The sequence below is a fragment of the Talpa occidentalis genome, unplaced genomic scaffold (assembly GCF_014898055.3).
Source record: "Talpa occidentalis isolate TD23 unplaced genomic scaffold, MPIMG_talOcc4v2.1 talOcc4.10, whole genome shotgun sequence".
NCBI lineage: Eukaryota > Metazoa > Chordata > Mammalia > Eulipotyphla > Talpidae > Talpa > Talpa occidentalis.
Genome location: NW_023600993.1, coordinates 93,484,593 through 93,496,785, shown reverse-complemented (window position 1 = coordinate 93,496,785; position 12,193 = coordinate 93,484,593). Strand labels below are relative to the sequence as shown.

General features: G+C 39.4%; 1 protein-coding gene across 8 annotated transcripts in view; it reads left to right on the top strand.

Annotated features, from left to right (window-relative positions):
• ZHX3 (zinc fingers and homeoboxes 3) overlaps positions 1-12,193 on the top strand; it is an 84,212-nt gene that overhangs the window by 24,950 nt on the left and 47,069 nt on the right. For 6 of the 8 annotated variants that reach the window (XR_005122846.2, XM_054697632.1, XM_037498853.2 and 3 more), the window contains exon 1: positions 10,185-10,316. The exons of the other annotated variants lie outside the window; for them this stretch is intronic. The gene's annotated coding sequence lies outside the window, so the exon portion shown is untranslated. Of the gene's footprint in view, positions 1-10,184; positions 10,317-12,193 lie in introns of those variants that run through there. 8 annotated transcript variants of the gene reach the window in all.

Here is a 12,193-nt window from a genome sequence, read left to right as displayed (position 1 = left end):
AGCATCCCCTGGCCCCAAAGCATACACCCTGATGGGATGTCTGGAGTTGGGAATTATCATTGGATGCACTGAATTTTAAGTATTGCTCCTTGTACCAGTCTTGAACTTTTTGAGAAAATTAACTTTAGGGAATGTTAGTGAGAAGTAGTCATGAGACTCTGTACATTAAGTTCCTTATTTGTCCAGTTTCACTGCATGTAGTGAATTTAGGTTTTGAGAGTTGATGCTTGGCTATCATTGAGAGGTGAACTCACTAGATAATTGTATCTAATGGCCTCTGAGGCATTGCTTCCATGGACTTAAATATGCATGGAAGTATGTACTAGAGGACGATTGTTGCTTGACAGAGAAGTTGGAGAAAGTATGTGACTGATCTTGGTGTTTGCAGCATATCGTAGGATCTAGAATTTACTTGTTTTTAAATATATATACAATCATTGTTCATTTTTGTACAATGTTTGATTTCTCCTCTCAGGTGTAGTCCCATTCAAACCGAGCACCATCACCATAGTCCCTTGTGCTCTTCCCACCTCCTGCTTTAATCCGTCTCCCTCTCCCTCCCCTGCAGAATGTCTCTGATTTATAATTGCCTGTTAGTTTTGTCTTTTTATTTGTTTATTTTTCCTGAGGGTCTAGAGTTTAAATGAAAAAATAGTTGAGAGCAAACTCACTTGAAAGGATATTTAGTATTTCTTTGACAACTTACTGCTCTCTGCTCTTTCCCATCTTAGCAAAATGGTACATTCATGGACTTTGTTGTTAAAGTCAGAAAACTGGGAGTCATCCTTGAAGACTCTGCCTGGCGCCCAATCCACCAGGAGATCTGTTCATCCTACCTCCAGCACATACAGGACATCCATCTTCCACTGCCGGGATCTTAAGGCAGGCTGCTGTCACCACTGTCCAGACCTTATGCAATAACCTTCTCTTTCTTCTATGCTCTTACTAATCTCCCACCCATTCTACATGCTTGAAACTCTTGAAGTGGCTTCTATTGGACTTAGGATAAAATTTTAAAATCCCCAGCTTGGTCTGTAAGCCTGTGGGTGACAAGGCCTTGTACTGTCTAACATCATTTTAAGCCCTCTTACCTCCGCTCAGCACCATCCATTCAGTTCCCGGAGCAGGGCATTCTTTCATTTGAACCTTTCTCTGTAGGCATCAAAATTTAAATAACATCAATGTTTTCTCCACAAGTTAAAAAAGACTTTAAATCTATGTCTGCTTATCTTCTCTTTCTTCTTTGGTTCCCAGAGTTTTTTCAGAGTGTCCAATTAGTTAACTACATTATGCCTCTTTTCTCTGAAGAATTCTTTTCAGCAGTTGCATAGCTCTTCACATTCCATTTGACCAATAATTAAGATTTAACCATGAGTTTATTTTATTGATCAACACTGTCTCTTGCATCCCAAACCAATTTTTATTTCTTAAATTCAAATTAAATTTGCTATAATGCAACTTGGAGTGTCTTACCTCTCCTCTCCCCCTCTCCCTGCCCCCCGCCCGAAATGCAGAGGTGGGGAACTCCATGGACTTCTTCCATAACCTCAAATATCATTATTTTGCCTTCATACTTAAATGATAGTTTTAGGTGGTATGGGATTCTAAGTTTAGATCTGTTTCTCCTTCACAGCTCTGTAGGAATGTCTTCATTTTTGTTTTAGCATCTGGTGTTACAGATGAGAAGTCTGGCGCAAATCCAGTTTTCCTTCTGTTATGGTTAGCACTCCCACGCCCCCTCCCACCTTAGAATACAAAAATCTCCTCATTTTGGCAATGAAATTTTTTTTCCTAGTTGTATTTAGGTGTTTCATTTTTCAATACTGTTCTAAACCACTGGCAGACCTTTACAACCTAGTGCTCAGATCATTCTTAAACCCAGATAAATTTGGTCCTGCTATTTGTTATTCTTGGATAATTTCTTTTAGTAGTCCCTTTAAAAAAAGTTAGAAATATTATGTATCTATATCACATATAATATAAGGTATATATTGAATCATGTAGATTTATCTTCCTTTCCTCTGGTCAGAGTTCCTTTCTCTTGGCTTGGGATAATTTGTCAGTTCAGTCTTCCATATCAAACTGTTTTTGCTGTTCTGCTATTCAGACCTCTAATTTTGTCATTTTGTTTCTTTGTTTCCTACTAGCAACTCTAACTAGTATTGCTCTCTAGCCCAGTATCTAGGTTTTTAAAGTGGTTGGTGTCTTTATAGAGCTTTCAAGAAATACTAAAATTATTTTGTTTCCTGTGTTAATTCTTGTTTCTTCTGGGCTTGGTTCCTCTGATTTGGTGTCACTTTTCAATAGATTTCCTTAGTGTTTTAGTCTTAGTTGGTTTTCTGTTCATACTTAGAAACGAGGAGCCAGACTAGTGGTCTTCAATCCTGAAGGTGCATTAAATAATTTAGAGAACATTTAGGTACAAGTACTAACCTCTGTTGGGCATCCTGGTTGTGTGACGGTAGTTATAGTGGGTTCCCTCAGCACAAATGGGAAATATTGTTCCTCTAACAGTAAATTCAGAGTACAGGAGCCCTGGACCTGTTAACCCTCTAGGGTTCAATGGGGGTGTATGCCTTGCTTGGTTTGGGTTGCTTTTTCTCCATTCTCTAATCCCAGCACTTAGTGGGTGGTCCCCTACTGCTGACACCTTTACTTCTTTATAGAGAGCTGTTCTGACATCTTAACCTTTCTGAGAACACTGGAAAATATAGCTGTCTGCAAATCTTCATTATTCCAACAATCTCTGGTTCACTTCTGTTTCCACATCTAGCTTCTACTGTTTCTGAATTTGGGTTTAGTTACCCCCAGGGTAACTCACATTTTTAGAAGTCTCTCCTTTGGCTTGGTTCAAGTTGAAGGTTCCTCTTAGCACTGTCATCATTCAGTTCTGATTGCTTTTTTTGGCCCAGAATTTCCACTATTTTCCTGATGGCATCTTTCCTATCTTTAGCTTGTGCCACTGTGGACTTATTCTTTCTTTTATATTTTTATAACATATAGTCTTACTGTTGTAATAAATAGTATTTTACATTTGTCACTTTAAGGAACAGAGAGAAGTATGTGCTTATGCTCCATTATTTGCTGTGAACCAGAAGTCCCCAAATATTTTGGTTACCTCTGAAAAGTGTTAGACATCTAAGGAATTTAGCAGACTGTTCTTAGAAGAGGAACTACAGGTAGTTTAATCAAATGAAAAACTACATTCCAATTGTGGAAAATGCTTTTAAAGTTGTAAGATATCATTTTCACATCAGCAAAGAGTGTTTGAGGGTGGAAACTATGGTGGGAAGTATTGTAGGGAATTTAGGAGTGTGTGTATGTGCGCGCGCGTGCGTGCGTGCATGCATGCATGTATGTGTGAGAGAGTGTGTATGTGAGAGAGAAACAGAACTTAATGCTAACAAAAGAAGTACATTCTTATATACTCCTTGTAGAATGCAAATTAATATATATCAATGCACTTTGGCAATACAGGCCTTAAGAATGTTCATACCCTTGGCCAAGGGATTCAGATTCTTGCAATTTATCCTAAGGAAACAGTCATAAGCTGAGTCAATAATTTATATGCAAAGTTCTTTATCTCCACATTATAAAATTAATAAGCACAAAAAAAGGTAGGTATTCGATACCTAGGTACTAGGTATTCAAGTTTCTAGCACTGGGTAATTGTTAAATTATGATAATCTATGCAACTAACAAAATTCTACAAACAAAACGAAGTTAACATATAAATAGTTAGAACAACTTTAGTGGCACAGGGGTAATACTCATGTGATGATACTAAATGAAAAAAGATATATTCTAAAACAGACCTATTCAGAATTCTATAAGAAAAGCATATGCAAGGAAAAGTTAAAATGTAGCAGTAATGATTGTTTTTGTGATTTAAATTATATAAAATTTCCCCTGTATAGTCTTATATTCTTCTGTTTTCCACATTTCTATAGTAAATACATTATCAGAAAAAAAAGCAATATTTTAAATTGCCAAGCAGTTGCACAAAGAAACATGTGTGACCAGTAACCTCAGTAGTAATAACAAATGTAAAAACTGCTCAATGGCATTGAAAATGTTAACTAAATGTACTTAGGAAAAAACAGTAGCAATATATGCAGTATGATCCCAGTTTGGTTAAAATTTGTGTGTGTGTCAAAATGTTGAATGCTATCTCTGAGTAGTGGATATTTGGAGATGACAGTTTTCTTCCTTACGCTTATGATTTGGATCATGTGAGTTTTCCCTCCCTGTAGTCTTCTCTGCATTTCTGTATTTTACAGTTTTCCTATATTGAATGTGTTACTTTTATAATCAGGGGAAATCTTGTTCATGCATTAAAAAGATCAAATTAGTCTTTCCATTTGCTATACTATATTTTCCCTTAAACATGCTTTAATTTTTTTAATTTGGAAGTTGGAGTTAGAGAATTCTCTAGAGTTCAAATTTAAGAATTAAATGAACATGTACATGTAACTTTCTACATTATTTTTTATTTATTTTTTTTTTTAGAGGCATGTTTTATTTATTTATTTATTTGTTTATGCATGCACTGGGTACAGTCAGAAGCGTGGGAGGGTGAGAGAATTCACCAGAGCCAGAGTGGGGAGCAGAGCAGGCAGAAGGACCGAAGTACACTGCTGAGGGGAGCAGCGGGCGGAGAGGTCTGCGCGCCATGTGGGACCCCCTCCGGTGGCCGGGGAGCAGCCGGGGATCGAACCGGCGCCGCAGAGGCTGCGGGCAGCTTCGCAACCCAGCGCTCAACTGCTGAGCCACCGGGGAGGCCCTCTACATTACTTTAAAGAGATTTCTTTGTTTTGTCTAAAGATGAATTATTTGAGAACTTCGACATATATTTGAGAACTCTATCTTGCCTCTGAGAATGTTGGTCACATAGGTGGAACATGATAGAAAACTGTCTTTTTATAAAGATGGTTGAACATTATTATTTCTGAAAATTGAGACATAATTCACATACAGTAAAATATATAGTAAGTTTTGACAATTGTTTATATCCAACCAATATATAGAACATATTCATTCCCCGTAAGTTCCCTCATATTCCCTTTTTGTCCATCTTCACCATCCAAAGGTAATTTCTATTCTGATTTTTATCGCCATATATTTAATTTTTCTTTTTTAGAACACTGTATAAATAGGGTCATAAAAATGCGTTCTCTTTTATGCTTAGCTTCTTTTGCTTAACATGATTTTGAGATTTATCCATGCTGTATATTATCAGAAACTTTTTCTTTCATTTTTATTACTGAATAGTATTCCATTGTGTTAATACCACGATTTGTTTATCCATTGTCATGTTGACAGACATGAAGGATGTGTCTAGGTTAGAACAATTTTAAAACAAGAGGTGGTTAGTTTGTAAGCATGTCATAAAACCTGGCATGCCACCCTGCTTCTCTTTGCCGTCTAGCAGTGCTTGCAAATTAGGCATTTGCCTTGCACTTAAAGGCTGTTTCCAAGCGCTTGTAACTAAGAACACCACAAAGAGTATAAAAGAGCAAAATTAAAGTGGGCCTGCCAAATCCCGGGTGGATGCCTCAGGAGTTCAGCTTTGCGCACAGAACGGCAAGCCTGCAAATTAAGCAGAAGCTTCTTTTACAGAAAGAAAGAAAGAGGGAGGGAGGGAAGGAAGGAAGGAAGGAGGGAAGAAGGAAAGCTAACTAACTAGTAAAAGACCTCAGGGCACCCAATCAGGGACCAAGAAAGTCACTACTGCACTGAGACCAAACCACAGAAGTTGTTTTGAAGCGGGCGGAGGGGTTACTGTGAATGCTGAGCCTTGACTGGAGGAGAGAGGCTGCAGTGCTTCCTCACCCCAGCAGGCTCTCTGGTGGCCCTGCAGCAGGTGTTCTGAGTTCCTGTCCTGACTGCCTTCTGCTGGTGCTTCTGGGGTGAGGAGTGCCCAGATGACTTCCTGTATGAGCTGTGTAAAAAACACATCTTCTTGGGACACATAATTTGATAACTGGAGACCTCTCCTCCCAGACTCAAGTGTCTATCTTACTTTCAGGTGTTCTTTGTACTACCCAGGAGCAAGAATGGTGAGTTCTGGGTTTCAGAAGCCGAGATGTCTCTCTGTGACAGAATAGGGCTCAGCTCCACCTTACCTCAGCTCATTCTTTGGTAGAGCTTATTTCCCTGTGTTCTTTACATGCACCTCCAACAAATAAAGGGAATGTGACTTTTTTTTCCCATTTCCTCAAGCATTGCCTCTCTTTTTTTTTTAAGATTTATTTTTATTTATTTATACAAGCACTGGGTACAGTCAGAAGCGCGGGAGGGTGAGAGAATTCACCAGAGCCAGAGCGGGGAGCAGAGCAGGCAGAGGGACCGAAGTACACTGCTGAGGGGAGCAGCGGGCGGCAGGAGAGGTCTGCGCGCCCTGTGGGACCCTCCTCCGGTGGCCAGGGAGCAGCCGGGGATTGAACCGGCGCCGCAGAGGCTGTGGGCAGCTTTGCAACCCAGTGCTCAACCGCTGCGCCACCGGGGAGGCCCAGCATTGCCTCTTTATCCCACCTGTTCCTGCATCTCCTCAACACAATGCTCAAGTTAAACTGAGTGCAACTAGAGCTGAGGAAATGTGGAGGGAGAAGTACAATTACTCGGTTAGCTTGTTGAAAACACTCTTAGAGGATGGAGAATTGTGTGGGCTCTGAAGAAAGGGTTCTCATTAGGCAGTGGCAAGAACAAAGAATGTTCCCTCCACCTGCCATAATAAGGACTTTCCAGTTCTAGAAGAATGTATGACAGAACTCATGCCATGAGAATGAGTCTATCGTGGATTTATGCTGATTGGCAAAGCTGGCCATTCCATGTGCACCCGAGGCCTGTGTTTCCTTTCCCTGGACTCTGGGCTTCCTACCTGCTTATCTCCTGATTGCTGTTTCTTCTGTTGTTTTTTCCCTGTTGCCCCATTTTCACTTGCTCTCTTCAACTTCAGCTTTCTGGTTAAAAAAAAAAAAAAAATCAGATCTTCCAACTTGGCATTCACTAACACTCCCTGCCAAGTCCCTGCCCAGGAGCACCTTTGGTTTCATTATAGATGATAAAATATGTGCAATTAGATTCTCCTTCCCAGGATTCGGTTGCTAGTTGTTTTTTTTCAACATCAAATAGTATCTTCTAATTGAAATTATTTACCAGCAGTTTGACTCTTAATACCCTTTCTGATATTTTGGGATTACCTTGGACATGACCCCTGTCTTGAGAGAAGGTATCAATTGACCCTTTGGAGATTTGACACCAAACATGGGAGCTGAAACAACCACTGTCCCTCAGACCAACAATCTGCTGGTCTTCCGTGGCTTTTGCTTTGGGGGAATGTATAATTTCCTTGAAATTGCCGGTCTTAGAAAAAGCCACAGTTATTTTTCCTGGATTGCTATGTTGTCTTCTATTCTAATTTCGATGTGAGATAAAGAACAGATTGTGTCTAACCCAAGTTACATTTATAACTTCAAGTGTTCTCTCATGAGCAAATGATTTTCAGAGAAAAGACTTAAGGAATTTCTATCCCCCTGCTCCCTGCCCCCCCCCCCCATTATAGTTGAGTCTTTATGCTCTAACTAAGCTTGTTTGAGCAGTTATTGCCAAGACAGCTACTCTTTCCTGATCAACTTTTGGGGGGATTTGCACTATAATGAAAGAGGATTCATGACATCATTCTGTGAAGTCTGTTATCAGTGAATATATAAGATTCACATATGCAAATTCCTCTACTAGGAAATGAAGATGATGAAAATTAGCTATAAATGAGGGAATGGAAATCCTTGAATAGTGACCTTTTCTGTAGATGAAGCAGCAATAAGCCCTTCAGTAATTCACATGTCACCTCTGCAATGTGAATATTGGATTCTGTGGCACTTGTAAACTTCATATTTGTGAATTACTGCAGGGTGTTAGTAGATAAATATAACTAAAGGAAGTTATTGCATTGCCTTATCTAGGACATTTTTTAAAAAGATTTATTTTTATTTATGCATACAAGAGCTTTGGTACAGGGCCTCCCCTGATGGCGCAGTGGTTGAGCGCTGGGCTGCGAAGCTGCCCGCAGTGTCTGCAGTGCCGGTTCGATCCCCGGCCGCCAGCGAGGGTCCCACATGGCGCGACAGACCTCTCCTGCCGCATCCGCTGCTCCCCTCAGCAGTGTATTTCATCAGTCTGCCTGTTCTGTTCCCCACTCTGTCTCTGGTGAATTCTCTCACCCTCCCACGCTTCTGACTGTACCCAGTGCTTGTATAAATAAATAAATCATAAAAAAAAAAAAAGAGAGAGAGCTGGGATACAGGCAAGAGGTGCGGGAGGTGAGAGGATTCACCAAAGCCAGAGCAGGGAACAGAACAGGCAGATTGACCAAAGTACACTGCTGAGGGGTGGAGCTGGTGAGTCAGGAGAGGTCTGCTGCACCATGTGGGTTGCTCCCTGGCCAGCCGGGGATCGAACTTGTGCTGCAGAGGCTGTGGATTGCTTCATAGTTGCATCTTAACACCTTGCGCCACCAGGGAGGCCCCACCTAGGACATTTAAAGGTGACAAATTATATCATAAAATGGAAAGGCTGTGCATGAATTGGAAGACTTTATATTATAAAAATGGCATTATTACCCAAATCAATTTATGGATTTCACTGAATAACTACCAAAATCCTGACAGCCATTTTTTTTTTCAGAATTAGAAAAACTGATCCTAAAATTCATATGGAATTGCAAGGAACGCTATCAAAACAATCTTGAAAAAGAAAAAGTTGGCTGACTCATTCTTGCCAGTTTTTTTAAAAGTTAAAGTAACAAAAGTTTGGTACTAACATAAGGACATACATAAATCCATGGGATGGAATTGAAAGTCCAGAAGTAAACCTATGTGTAATAATCAAGTGATTGTTGACAAGGGTGCAAAGACCATTTAATGGGGGATAGGATAATCTCTTTGACAGATGATGCCAGGACAACTGGATATTCACATGCAAAAGAATAAAGTTGGGTCCCAACCTGACTCCATATATTAAAATTAACTCAAGATGGATCAAAAACCTAATTGTAATAGCCAAAACTTTTAGGAGAAAATAATGTTAAATTTTCATGACTCTGGATTTAGTAATGGATTAATGGAAATTATACCAAAAGCATAAGCAGCAAACCTTAAAGTAGATAAATTCATCAAAATTAAAGGTTTTGTGCATCAAAGGGTACTATCAAGAGAATAGCAAGGTAGTCTACAGAACGAGAACGTATTTGTAAATCTGATAAGGGGCTAGTATCCTTAATATATAAAAAGTACTCATAACTTCATCAAAAAGACAGACGACCAGACTAAAATATAGTCAAAGACTTAATTGGACATTTCTCCAAAGACGATATGGTGAACAAACATGGTGAACAAACATATGAAAAAAATGTTAAATAGCCTTGGTCACTAAGGAAGTGCAAATCAAAAGCACAATAAGATGCCACTTTACACCCACTAGTATGCCCCTAATTTTTAAAAAGAAAAACTAAATAAACAGAAAATAAGCAGGATCATGAGGATGTGGAAAAACTGGAACCCTCATGCTTTGTTGGTGGGAATGTAAAATGATGTAACCACTATGGAAAGCAGTTTGGTGGTTCTGCCAGAAGTTAAATATAGAATTAGCACATGACCCAGTAGTTCTACTTCTAGGTATATACCCAAAATAATTGAAGACAGGCATTCAGACAAATATTTGTACACAAATATTTATAGCAGCACTAACCGCAGTAGCCAAAGGCTACCCAAATGTTTATCAGTGGATGAATGGATGAAGGAATTGTGGTTTATCCATCCATGAAAAAAAATGAAGTACTGATACATGCTACAATGTAGAACCTCAAAACATGCTAAATGAAAGGAGGCAAACACAAATCATGCAGATGTGTGATTGCATTTATATAACATATCCAGGATGGGTAAATCCATAGAGGTGTAAAGCTGGTTGCCAGTGACTGGAGAAGGGGTACTGACAGTGATGGCTTAATGTTTATGAGGGTTCATTTTGGGGTGACTAAAGTGTTTTAGAAATAGATAGAAATGACGGTTGTACCACATTGTGAATATATTAAGCGCCACGGAATTGTAAGCATTAAATTGATTAATTTTATATTATGTAAATTTGCCTCAATTTAAAAATTTGCATCATACAGTTGTTGTGATCTCATAAATAACTGTGGCTTTGCTGTCATAGTTACCTTGTGACTGTTGGAACCCATATGCTTTGTAGCATTAGTCCATTGGGAAAGTTCTTTCCAGCTGTGGGCAGGAGAACTCGAAGACAGATGATCCTACGTGGGTTTCTTCCTAAAATAACAATTAAGGAATATAGTTTTGCTTTTTCATTTTTACTTGTTGAAGCTGGGTACATGTCTACCTTGAATGGGCCCTGATTGTTTAAAAATGTGATCTGGACTGATATTGGTTGGTTTCTTCATTTAATTTGAAAAAGCATGTTTAAAATAATTCTGTATCATTTGGAGATGATGGAGCACTTTTTGGTTTTCTGAAAATTAAAGTAATTTTTAAAGAATCTAAAATAGGTGTATGGAATTGCAGTAAGATTTTTCTGATGGTTTGCTATGCTGCACTGCTAGAGATTTTTGTGACGCTTTCTAAAACCATCACAAGTGTTTTTTATTGCCAGTGTAATTGGTGTCTGGAATAAGGAAATTCTGTTGTCAGCTCAATCAAGCAGATTGTGCAAAAATAACCCAAGTTTCTTATTTTTATCTTTTTTTTTTTTTTAAAGGAGGAACTTTAGGTTAGATTCTGGGAAATGATGAGACTGAGAGCTACTTCTTAGAAAGGTAGAAGTGCTTTGCCTGCAATCGTGAAGTGTTTCTTTAGGAATGAAGTTGATGCTTCTGCCCTTTATTGCTATATCTGCCACTGGGTTACATGTGCACCTGTTTCTCTAGCAGATGTATTCATGCTGGTTTCCTTGCACACTTCCACCTGGTTCTTCTTATGACCCAAAGTATGCCATCCAGGCTGAGTTTGTAGACATGAAACTAACAAAACTCATTGGCGTGTAGTGGAAAAATCCCCAGTTTTTGGCACCATTAGCATACCAATAATTAAACTTGAGAATAAAGGAATACTGTCTTGCTTTTGGTGGGCTTTGCAGTTTTTACGTTAGCAGGCATCAGATAGTCACAGCAAAATAGCTGGATTAAATGTAATAAGCTGAAATAAGTGAATGTGAATATTCAGCTTAAAATTATTATTGCTTCTGGCCTGCGTAAAGTTAGGAAGATATCCTTTCTGTGATATTCATTGGATAATTTTTTTTAAATAAGAAAATACCAGTTTTTAAGTTGTGGAGAATTGTTTTTCCATACATTATTAAATAGGAAAATTTTCCAGTAAGAGCTAATTTAGACATCGAGCTACTATACCATGACAGCAGATGGAGAAAGTGCAATAGATGGATGAGATGTCAGCTTACTGCAAGATTATATATCTGCACAAGGACCCCTGTCAACAGCAACATAAGCACGTTTCCATGCACTTTCCTTAACCTTTCTGTGCTTTAATTTCCTCACCTACACAATTAAAATATTACCATCTACCTCATAGGGTCATTATAAAGGTTGAATTTGTTAATGTAGTTAAAATTCTTAGAATAGTGCCTGACACACAGTAAGAGCTTGGTATGTGTGTGTTTGAGACATAAGAATGCCGGTGAAAGACGCCTGGGAGCTACTTAAGTGATGGCTGCTTTTTTTAAATGTATTTTTTTTAAAGATTTTTTTATTTTATAGAGGCATGTTTATTTATTTGTTTGTTTGTTTGTTTGTTGTTTTGTTTACACATGCACTGGGTACAGCCAGAAGCACGGGAGGGTGAGAGAATTCACCAGAGCCAGAGCGGGGAGCAGAGCAGGCAGAAGGACCGAAGGACACTGCTGAGGGGAGCAGCGGGTGGCAGGAGAGGTCTGCGCTCCATGTGGGACCCTCCTCCGGTGGCCGGGGAGCAGCCGGGGATCGAACCGGCGCCGTAGAGGCCGTGGGCAGGTTCGCAACCCAGCGCTCAACCGCTGCACCACCAGGGAGGCCCTGATGGCTGCTTTTTGAGGGCAACCCAGTTTATGCCCGCTAATCCTTGGAGTTCTGACTGTCTCTAGTGTACCCATGCCTGGCTGAGGTGTGGACACCATCTGGTATACC